Source organism: Mesocricetus auratus, unplaced genomic scaffold (assembly GCF_017639785.1).
Source record: "Mesocricetus auratus isolate SY011 unplaced genomic scaffold, BCM_Maur_2.0 Super-Scaffold_100024, whole genome shotgun sequence".
NCBI lineage: Eukaryota > Metazoa > Chordata > Mammalia > Rodentia > Cricetidae > Mesocricetus > Mesocricetus auratus.
The window spans coordinates 12,131,782-12,142,396 of record NW_024429205.1 but is presented as its reverse complement, the minus strand read 5'-3'; the positions used below and the strand labels follow the sequence as shown (position 1 = coordinate 12,142,396).

The window sequence follows — 10,615 nt, the reverse complement described above, 5'->3', positions numbered from 1 at the left end:
CTTTAAGAGATAGATTGATATCTTGTATTTTTTTGTTGTTTTTTTCCATTTATTTAAGGGATTTTCTCATATCCTCTTTGAGGGCCTCTATTATTCTCATGAAGTTGTTTTTAAGGCCATTCTCTTCTGTTTCATCTGCGTTGAGATGTTCAGGTGTTGGTGGTGTAGAGTCCCTAGACTCTGGTGGTGTAATATAAGACTTTCTGTTGTTGGATGTATTATTATTCTGTCGTCTTCCTGTCTCTTCTTCCAGTGGTTATAGGTGGGGTCTTTCCATCTTTTGGTGGATATGGATTCAAGGGTCTATCCTTTCCTCACTCCTGGATGCACTAGCTCTACTCTCGCTCATTTACTTGCTCGTTCTACCAGAGGGTGGAGAGGTAAGGCAGGAATGGCTGCCTCCAGGACCCTCTGCAGGATTTGGTGGCAGGAAGGGACTTGCGGCTCTGGCATGTCAGGGGATGCTCTCTCACTTGCTCTCTTGCTCTACTGGAGGGTGGAAGAGGAAGGCAGGAACCTCATCTAAATCTTTTAAAAATAATTGAATGAAGAGTCATTATTCTGAAGGTCAACATATTGGATCTTTATGTTTTTATTCTTATTGGTGACAATGCTGGAAATTAATTCCAGGCTCTCAATATGCCAAGCACAAGCTTCAACCCCAAGTTAGAACATTGGCCTGGATCTTAGGTATTTTTAAGAGACTGTTATTTACATGTCTCAGGGAAATTTTTCTATTGTATGGAATACTAATAGATTAATCTTATAATGAACATATATTTATAGTTAAACTAAGTTTTTACTGATTTGCTTTTATGAGAACGGGCACCTTACTAGTCCTTGTAAAAATGACCTTTCTTCCATATTTTCTGTCTGCTTAAGTTCTTTGCCTTGTTCAAATGTCAGGGTATGTCCTATTTTTTCCTGAGCGACTGGGCCAGCTACTGTAGCTCAGGTTTGGCTTGTCTTACCTAACGGCACTAGTGCTTGTGTTATTTCTGCCAAACAGATAAATAAGAGTAATAGCCTGCCATCTGGACAATTTACTGCAGTCAGGGCACCCAGTGACCAATTTGCTCAGCTTTGCTGAAGTCCTTTTTCCATTAAGTTCAGCTAACTCAAAGTTTCGTTTTTCATGGGATCCATACCTTTTAAAGGTATTTCATTTTTTTAAACTTAAAATACAATCACATGACTCACAACTTCCAATGCATTAGATACCCCCTTCTGGCTCCCATGAACACCAGACATGCAAGAAGTACATATACATACAGGCATTCAGAGATACACACAAAATGAGGAAATCCTTAAAACAGAAAGATACACAAAATCAAAATAAGGTTGAACTCATTGGCAACTTTCCCAAGACTTGATGATTAAGAGTTTATTCTGTATCAAATACATAGCCTTTTATATTTATAGGTTTTGAGTGCTGACTAGTTTGGTATTGGATAACCAGTTAAAGAGTTCATCCCTGGGGAAGGCTCTTTCTTCTCTCTGCAGTCATTAATTACTCTTCCTCTACAGATGGGAGCCTCATGGGATTTCTTCTAGCCATGTTGGTTGATGTTGTCATTTTTCTGGTCTTGTTTAGGGAGTTATAGCATTAATATGTTATGGGCATAATTCCTTATCACATCTAGAAAACTCAATCTTGAGGCAGATTTCCTGGTCCTCTGGTTCTTACAATCTTTCTGCCCCCTCCTCTGTGATGTTCTGTGAGCCTTGGGTGTAGGGGATGTATTGTAAATACAGATCAATTGGGGATAGGCACCCTGTGATCAGTTGTTCTCTGCATTTTTACCAGTTGTGGATTTTTGTAATGGTCTCTATCTGCTGCAGAAAAGGAGTTTCTTTGATGATGGGTGAGTACTACACTTCTCTGTGGATAGAATGATAAATATTTACACTGCAGTTAGGAATTAGTCAGGTTTAGGCAAATGGCAGCAGAAGGTTTTTCTGTAAGGTCCATAACCTAACTCATCATGGGAAGTTGGCTAGGTTTAAAGTAGCCAGTATGATATTCCTTTTATTGATCGGGCCTTAAGTCCGATTAGACAGTTGTTGGTTACTACCAAGATGTAAGTGCCGCTATTGCACCTTTAGCAACAACTTGTTGTACTGGCCATTTTAGTTCATAGACATCACGGCTGGATAGGATTATTGATTACTTTATCCCCTGGGTACTTTTCATAGCATCTTCCAGTACTATGAATGCTAGTTCCCAGGGAAGAGGCTTTTGGGCCATATTTATCTGGAGTCTACTGAGTCCTATATACAAAACATGTGGTATATCCAGCAATAGGGTCCCACCTTCAACTTCTGGGAGACAGTCAAAGGTAGCTATAATAGCATATATTGTTTTGAGAGCCTTGGAGTTTCTTGATGAACAGTTCAAAAGGAGGTTTCTCATTCCTGCTACTAGGGTTTTTGCTAGATAGTCCATGGCTCTTTCGGAGAAACAGTATCACTCCAAGTGATATAATTCAGCTTAAATATGTATATGTATATATATGTGTGTGTATGATATGTAATTTAGGTAACTATAAAATAATACGATTTCTGGCTGGGTGTTGCAGTGCATGTATTTAATCCCAGTACTCAGGAGCAGAGGCAGGTGGATCTCTATAAGTTTGAGGCCAGCCTGGTTTACACATAGAGTTACAGGTCAGCCAAGGGTACAGAATAAGACCTTGTCTCAAAAGACATCATCATCCCTGTGGATTTTTATAAGCCCTTAGTGTCCCCTTTCCAAGTTAAAGCTCCTCCTCTGTTTTTCCATTTCCCCCTCCTTATCACCTTGTATCCTGCTGCCTTTCTCCAGAGCTGCCTTCCCCACCCTTGGTACCTATTTAATGCAGACAGGTGCCAATGCTTAGGGGTTGAATTGTCTTAAAAGCAGAGCACTATTTTTATAAGGCCACTCAGAACCTGTCACAGTGAAATAGCTGTGAAAACCAGTTATGGCATTGTGATGGTTGATATTGATTGCCAAACTGATAGGATTTAGAATGATTGACAAGATGCGCTGCTGAGCATGTCTGTGAGGTATTATCGGAGCAGAGTTTCCCCTCCTCCTTTCCTCCCATTCCTTCCCCCTACCTTCCCCCACCCCAACTCCTACAATGTTTCTGTTCAGAAAGGGGCAAGCCTCCCATTGGTATCAACATTAAATTGTGGTAAGACTAAGCGCCTCCCCTTGTATTTAGGGTGGACTTAGGTTGATCCCTTGCAGGCTCCCTGGTTGTTGGTTCAGACTCTGAGAGTTGCTATGAGCCAGGTTAGTTATTTCTGTGGGCTTTCTTGTGATATCATTTCTCCCTTTCTTCTGCAGGATTCCCTAAGCGTAGTCTAATATTTGGCTGTGGGTCTCTGCATCTGATTGCTTTTGATAAACCTTTCGTTTTTAAAGAAAACTAATTGCATATATAGTCTTGCAGAGAGCACATGTTAGTTTGTCTTAGGTTGTCAGGAGTATTTGGGAAATGTGAGATTGTATCCTTTAGACGAAAAAGTGATAAACCATTTTTATTTTTCTACTCAGGTAGTTGAAAGACTCATTCCAAAAAGGTCTGCAGACTTTGGTCAACCTTTCCTGTCTTTGAGGTATGCAATAGCAGTTTATTTGGGGAACCAGTATCTAGCTGATCCATTAGAACATGGGAGAATCATAAGCGTCTGACCTGCATGGAGCCGTTTTTCTTTCATTTCTTTCTGTTAAGAAAGCCATAAGGGAAATATATTGCCGCCCACTCTTTTCTGGAGAGCTCTATGCTTTGGGTTTTAAAAAGTCAGCCTTGAAGGGCTCCAAAAATTATTTTGGGCTTCCCTGAGCCCCATAGGAAAATGCAAGACAAGAATGGATGTGTGAGACTTTTGTAATGTGATGGGTCTGTTCTTCCCAATGAGAGATTGTTAGACTCTTCAATGGCAAGACTTGGAGCTTTTCATTCTCCATTTTTAAAAGGGATTTGAAATGCCTCTGTGTGGGCACACCCACTTGTAAGTGAAGTGTGTGTGCACACATGCACGAGAGAGAAGAAGAGAGAGACAGAGAGACAGAGAGAGAGAGAGAGAGAGAGAGAGAGAGAGAGAGAGAGAGAGAGAGAGAGGAGAGACAGAATACTTTAAAGTCTCTAGGCTGAGAGAGAGGAGAGACAGAATACTCGGAAGTCTCTGGGCTTAGCGCCTCCCTTCTGTAGATCTCACTACATTGTCTATCCTACTAAGCCATGTTCATGTCTTCTTCCCTACACCACTTTCTCACATATGTGAAATCAAATTCCAGACTCACTACATTTTACCTATGTCAGACTGGAGTTTTTATCTCTAAAATACAAGCGCTTAAAAAATGGTCTTGCTCTGCAGTTCAGGCAAGCACTTGTGATTATTGTCTTAGCCTTCTGAGTAGGACTTACATGCAGACACATGGTATCGGGTTAACTCTATAAAAATAGTCACAGTGCCATTGAAAGAGCTAAGGTCTACAGTGATCCTCTGCTGTCACACGTATTCAACACGTGGCATGTTTTCTCTATCTTCTGTCTTTTTGATGGCAAATTGTTTGAATCTTGAACTTGGAAGGCCCTTGGTGTTTCCTCTATAAGTGTTAGAAGCCGGACTTTTGGTTCACAGGTGCCTTTATTCACCTTTTAAGTTTTCCTTGTAAACTTGTTACTATTATCCTGAGGCAGGGCGGGGCTTTGCTTGACTTTTGCCAATTAATTCACTAAGACATTCATTCAAATGCTTACCTTGTTTGATTTTAATTGGGCTTTGGAGGCCTGCAAGGAACTTGCCCTAACCCCATAGTAAGAGCACTGGAGACTCAGTAGTGAAAGGGAAGAGGTTTACTTGAGAACTTTGCCAAATCCATGGCAGCCCAGGAGGGCAGGTGTGCTGGTAGTCAGAGGAAAGTTTTTATAATGCTAATGCAGGCCTCTTCCTCCCTTTCCTCACTGGCTGGGTAATCAGGAGGGAAGGCCTTATACTTCAGCTCACTCTTAGCTCTCCATCTGTCCATGCAGGATTCCTTTTCCACAAAGACCTTGCACAGACTCACCTCGATGATTTACACCATGCTTATTTGAAAGTTTAGCAGGCATATGACCTTGTCACAGCTGCAGGCCCTTAGGAGAACTTGGCTGTTGGTAATTTTCTGCTCTAAACTTCTGGTTTGGGTGGGAGTGGGTAGTTGGACTAATAGTGTTTGCTGTGGCTAGCTAACTTGACAGGGGCACAGTGTTGTTCATTTGCAACTCCAGCTAAGCTGATTCAGGTCCTTATCTTAATTCTGAAAAGAAACCAGAAGCTTTTATTCCTAACAATCCTCTTCACGCAACGTCAGCTCATTTTAATAACTTCCTTGATTCTCAGAGCAGAAGAACGGATATTTGGTGTCGTTGACCTCAAATGAGCAGTTTCATAGTTTATCATCTCCGGAAATACAGCATGAGGTGGAGACAGTCTAGGGAGTCAGGGGACCAGTAGTAATGACCTGATTGTCATTTTAGGTTTTCTTAGGAGGCAGATATATGAAATGCATATTAAAGAAAAGACACACCATGACTTTATACTACTGCTATTTCCTACTGAAATTAGTATTACAGGGTTTTTACTTAACTTCCCCGATTCTCCGTGGTTAGGGGGAATTTATCCATGTGTGAGAGCCAAAGTTGTAGTTTGTTTTAATTACTATGCCTAAGAGATCCCTGAATCAAAACCTCCTCATCTGCAAGACCCTTGCCCCAGGACAGATAGTTTCTGAAATGCTGGAGGCCATTGTTTATAGGAGATAACAAGCCACATGCTCTCACTTCCCTAAACAAGTTTGTTTGACCCATCTGCACCATGTGAGTGGGAGGTTCGCAGGCAGGGAATTTGCCAGGATGTATGCTTGCCCCTGTTTGGACCTGATGGGAAATACTTAAGCCGTTGTAAATGGTGACTCAGGGTCATTTTTTTCTGGGGAACCAGAGATGGACCTGGCCAGAGCCCATCCATCTGGCCAGTACTTAATTAAAGTTTGCTTCAAATTTGGCTTTAAACTGTGGTAGTGGTCTTATTCTCAACTGATGAGATTAACACATGATTTCTTTTTGTATTTGTTTGCTTCCAGTTTTGCATTTGAGTAGCTTGTCAACTGGCACTTTTCTTATGTCCACTGTGAAAAATCGTCTCGTTCTATGTGCTCTGTGATGAATATCCGGTTTCCGCAGCATTACTTATTTGGCATGATTTTTTAATCCTCTGCTAGATGGTTAAAATGCTGCTTGTTAGCAGTCCTGAGCTTCAGTATGCAACTGGGCCCATCGCGGATATTTAATTCTATTTCATTGATTTGTCTATTAACTCCCTCACTCACATCAGATGGCCTTACTTTTAAAGGCTCTGGTGGTTGGTGTTAATTATCAACTTGATAGCATCGAGACTCACCTGGGAGATGTGTCTCTGTGAGGGATTATTTCAATTGCGTTCATTGATGTGGACAGAGCATCTTGAGTGTGGTTGGGGCCATTACCTCTGCAGCAGGCCTTGAACTTTACAAAATGGAGAATGTGAGACTAGCAGTAGTTCATACGCATTTATCTCACTGTGTTTCCTGATGTGGACACAATGTAAGCAGTAGCTTCAAGCTTCTGCTGTCTCGACTTCCCAGTCATGCTTTGCTAAACTAGAACCATGACCTGTGAGAAAGACACCTTTTCTTCGTTAAGTGACATTTGTCAGAGTATTTTATCACAGCAACAAAAGAGAATCTAAGGCAAAAGTATTTATATTTCACTTTGTTGAAAGTTCTCTCTTGTAAATGTTCGTATGTCTTATGCATAGTGCTTCTGACAAAATTTAATAGTAAACTTTGTGATAAATTACTCTTAGCATTTAGTGAAAATTGACATCTTACTTTGCATTTTCCTATTTGTACATGTCTACTTACAATGTGCACCAGGGATGTCTCTCATTGTTCTGTTCAGTGATGATGAGCATTTATGGATGTCAGCTTTGTGTACTGATTTGATGCTATGTAAAATGGAAGGTTGCCCTACTCTTAGCTTTCTTCTCATGCTGATCTGGGGTATGTGGCAGATCCTGTAACATCCTAGGCTTCCTAGCTCTGCCCTTTCAACATCACTTACAGTGTGGCAGCACAAACTACCTGCACATCCCACAACGGCCTCCAGGGAGCGCCATGCTATCTTAACACCTCAGCATCTCTATAGTCCTTCTTCCTTTGGCTTTTTCATGTTTCTTCTCTTTCATGTTTAATTTGGTGAACATGCCTTTTATATTTTGCCTTCCGCACATCACTCCATTTTAATTCTGCATCACACAGCATAAGCTTGCTTTCAGTTTTGTTTCATGTACTTTGTTATCTACGGCAAGCCCCTGACGTACAGAAGGACAAGGAACCCTGCCTTCCCACCTTCCTTGTCACCCAGTGCTTTGTTCATACTGTGTGCTCAAAGGCTTTACCCATTGATCTTTATCAACGTTTTAAATTGTTCCAGGTTGGTTTTACAAAGTCATTATTTTGGAAGACCTTGAAATTTTCTTAGCCTGTGGATGTAATATGCATGAGAGCTTTGGGAGCTGAGTCAGAACTTTCATTGCGCGGGTAGGAGGCAACCTTTTGGGAAATTCAGGAAATTTGCAGAGGGCCAGGTCTAAGCCAGGCCTTCGTATTAACTATTCCAAAGCTCAAGGCTTTTTCTATTGAACCATTTGGTCACTCTCCAACTCAAAACTTACCCTAAACAGGTTCTAAGATGCTGGAAGGATGAAGAGTCTGGAGTTTGCTGAAGCTTCTGTGGGCCTATAATTGCACAGATCTGGAAAATTCTACTCAGTTCAAACATACAGGATAAATCTATCTTCAGGTTGCTGACCACAGGAAACAAGGATGACTAAATTCAATTGGTTCACTTGATATATATATATATCTATATATATCTATATATATATAGATATATATAAATATAATCACGAAATATGAAATTTGTAACAATTTCACAAGCCTTTGAAGTATCCTCAATCAGTAAGTTAAATAACCACAGCCACACTTCACTAATATGTCTATTCTGAAGCCTCAAACAGATGAAGAAACCAAAGGAAAACAGTATACTGAATTCTTCTCATGTGTGCTGTGAGCTTCCATGTGTATTATTTTTATACCCTTTCTTTCTTGGGCTGACATTATGACTTTGTGAATGGAAACTGAATCTCCCAAAGACCTAATTTCTTTCCCCTTTCCTTTCAGTACTATTTACTGGGTGTGTAACTTAAGCCAGAGAGACCTGGCTTCCTACATCTTCCCACCCTACAAGTAGAATACGCAAAGGAACTTTTGCTGGGCATCTTGTAATCTGAAGATGAAATGTACCTTGTCAAACCACCAGTTAAGTTGTTATTAATCATAGCCCAGACTTAAGTCAGCTGTCAGTATGGCGAGGAGGAGTGAGTCCCTGAGGTGACATAATCCCTTTGTGAGTGTCTAAATGCACAGAACTTGCTGACATTAATACTGCAGCTATCCAAAGAGTGGAAAATCAAGGTCATGACTGCAGCAGGACAGAAATAAGTCTGCAGGCTCCTGTACAGGATGCTTAGTGAAGGAGATGGAGACATGGAATGGAGTGTTTAAACACGGGAGGCCATGTGATGGTGTAGCTGCAGAATTCTTCCTGTCTTCTATGGGCTTTGAATAACCTGAATGACACTCACATTTCCTGACACGAGATGGGAATACAGAATTCCTGCAGAGGATCTGGGAAGCTGATAGTTTGCAAGACCATGCTGGCTCAGGTTTACATTGCAGTTTCCTTAAAGGGCTTTGTGCCTGGTAAACTCTCTGTAGAGGTTACTATGATTTTACTTGGAAAGGGAAAATCTGTACCTATTGGTCACTGTAGACATACAGCATTGCAAATTGTGGGTTTTTCATCCTGTGTCTAAGCTGGGAAAGAATATATTCAAGTCTGTTTTCTCCCCAGAAAAATAGTTGGAGCTTTGGGGACTTTGCCTAATTTTATCACTCAAGGTAGACTTGATTCTGGTATAGACTTTTCTCTTTGACCATTGTCTCAGAAAGGAAGTCATTATGCAGACAAAGGTTACCTCTGTCAAAGCAGGTGATGAGAACCAGTAAAGGGGCTAGTTACTCATTGCTGTTCCTGTCACACATGCTTGTTAATGCTTTTCAGAGGATGAATTACTCTTTTGCTTTTCTGCTCTCTTTTCTCAGCTGCTGGGCTTCCTAGGCTCAGAAATCCTCCACCTTCTTAAGGATCTCTCAGCCTCCTCATCTTGGCTGAGTCCTTTCGGTACATAAGACTGATCACCAGCTGAAAAAGAACTATGAGATCTCTCTGGGGAAATAAGCAAAAGAAAGTGCATGCCAATCACCACCGAGACAGGTGCATGAATTATTCTCTCTATTCAGAGTCTTTTCCTTATTTCTAATTTACACTGAACTGTCTGGGAGAATTGTTTGAGGCAACTGTACCAGCAGAGTAACAGTCGATGTAATCATGGCAGGCTTAGTAGTTTCATATCTGATGCCATGGCAAACACTTGAAATGCATGATCTTATTCCAAGCACACACCAACCCAGGGCAGCTACGTTACCTTCTCAGCATTATACGTCCAGAATGTTAGCAGCTTTTATACCATAGTGTTATACCTCTTACACTTCTTATGATTATGAGTATGCCAATGGTAAAACACAAGGTCTAGGGAGTTTATTCTATTTTCTCAGTGTTGTGCCATCTAAACAAAGCGTCTTAATATTGAAACATAAATGAACACTCAAGTGGAAAAGAACAAGGATTATTAAGATGCCTGTAAGTGCTGCAGTGCCCATTTAACAATTTTCTCTTGCTGCATTTCCCAGCTGTAAATGATGGCAGGTTTGAACATTTCCCCATGCTGGGGATGTGATCTTTTGCAGACTGAGCTCTGCAGTGAAGCTGAATCTGATGCTAGTAAACAGCCATTGCCATTGACTCCTGCTCTGTACCATTGTCATTTTTAATAGGGCTTCACAGGAATTGTCATAGTGATATGAAATGGGGCTTTTGTTCTTAGTTTAATTTCAAGAAGAAAGTGTGTGCTTTTGAAAACCCACCAAAGAGTATTTGATGACATTTGTTCTCATCTAGAGGAAGAAGACTCTGCTGATTTTAAAGGTATAGCGTGGCTCCAGGAAGAGCTGGTCTCAGGACAGAAGGCTCAGGTTGGAGACAGGAGAACCATAATTTCCTGAGTGAAGATGATCCTGCACTGTCAGCAGAATGCTGAGCACTGAATCTCATAATCTCTGATCTAAGCAACAAATGGACTGGAGACAAAACACACTTAGAAAAATAAATTAGTTGCTTCGCTGAGATCCTTGTTTAATGTGTAACTCTGGTGTGAGCATGGGGGGTATTTTCAATATTTGTGTTGGTTTTTGTATCCTGTGACAATCTAACATCACACTGAGGGGTGTGCAAGTGCATGGGAAAGGAGGCCCAGTGTTCTTGTGGTTGGGAGTTCAGTGTCCTCCAAAAGGAGTCATTAGCCAGGAAGTATTTCTCCAAATAAGATTGCTTCCTTGCTTAATTTAAGGGCATGTGGC

The 10,615-nt window shown here is 41.1% G+C and overlaps 1 long non-coding RNA gene across 1 annotated transcript; it reads left to right on the top strand.

The window, feature by feature from the left end:
• The first annotated feature begins 5,023 nt into the window (after positions 1–5,023).
• LOC110342623 lies at positions 5,024–10,348 on the top strand. Its single transcript, XR_002384748.1, has 3 exons — positions 5,024–5,150; positions 9,242–9,413; positions 10,158–10,348. It is a non-coding gene; the product is annotated as an uncharacterized LOC110342623 (long non-coding RNA).
• Positions 10,349–10,615: the final 267 nt, after the last annotated feature.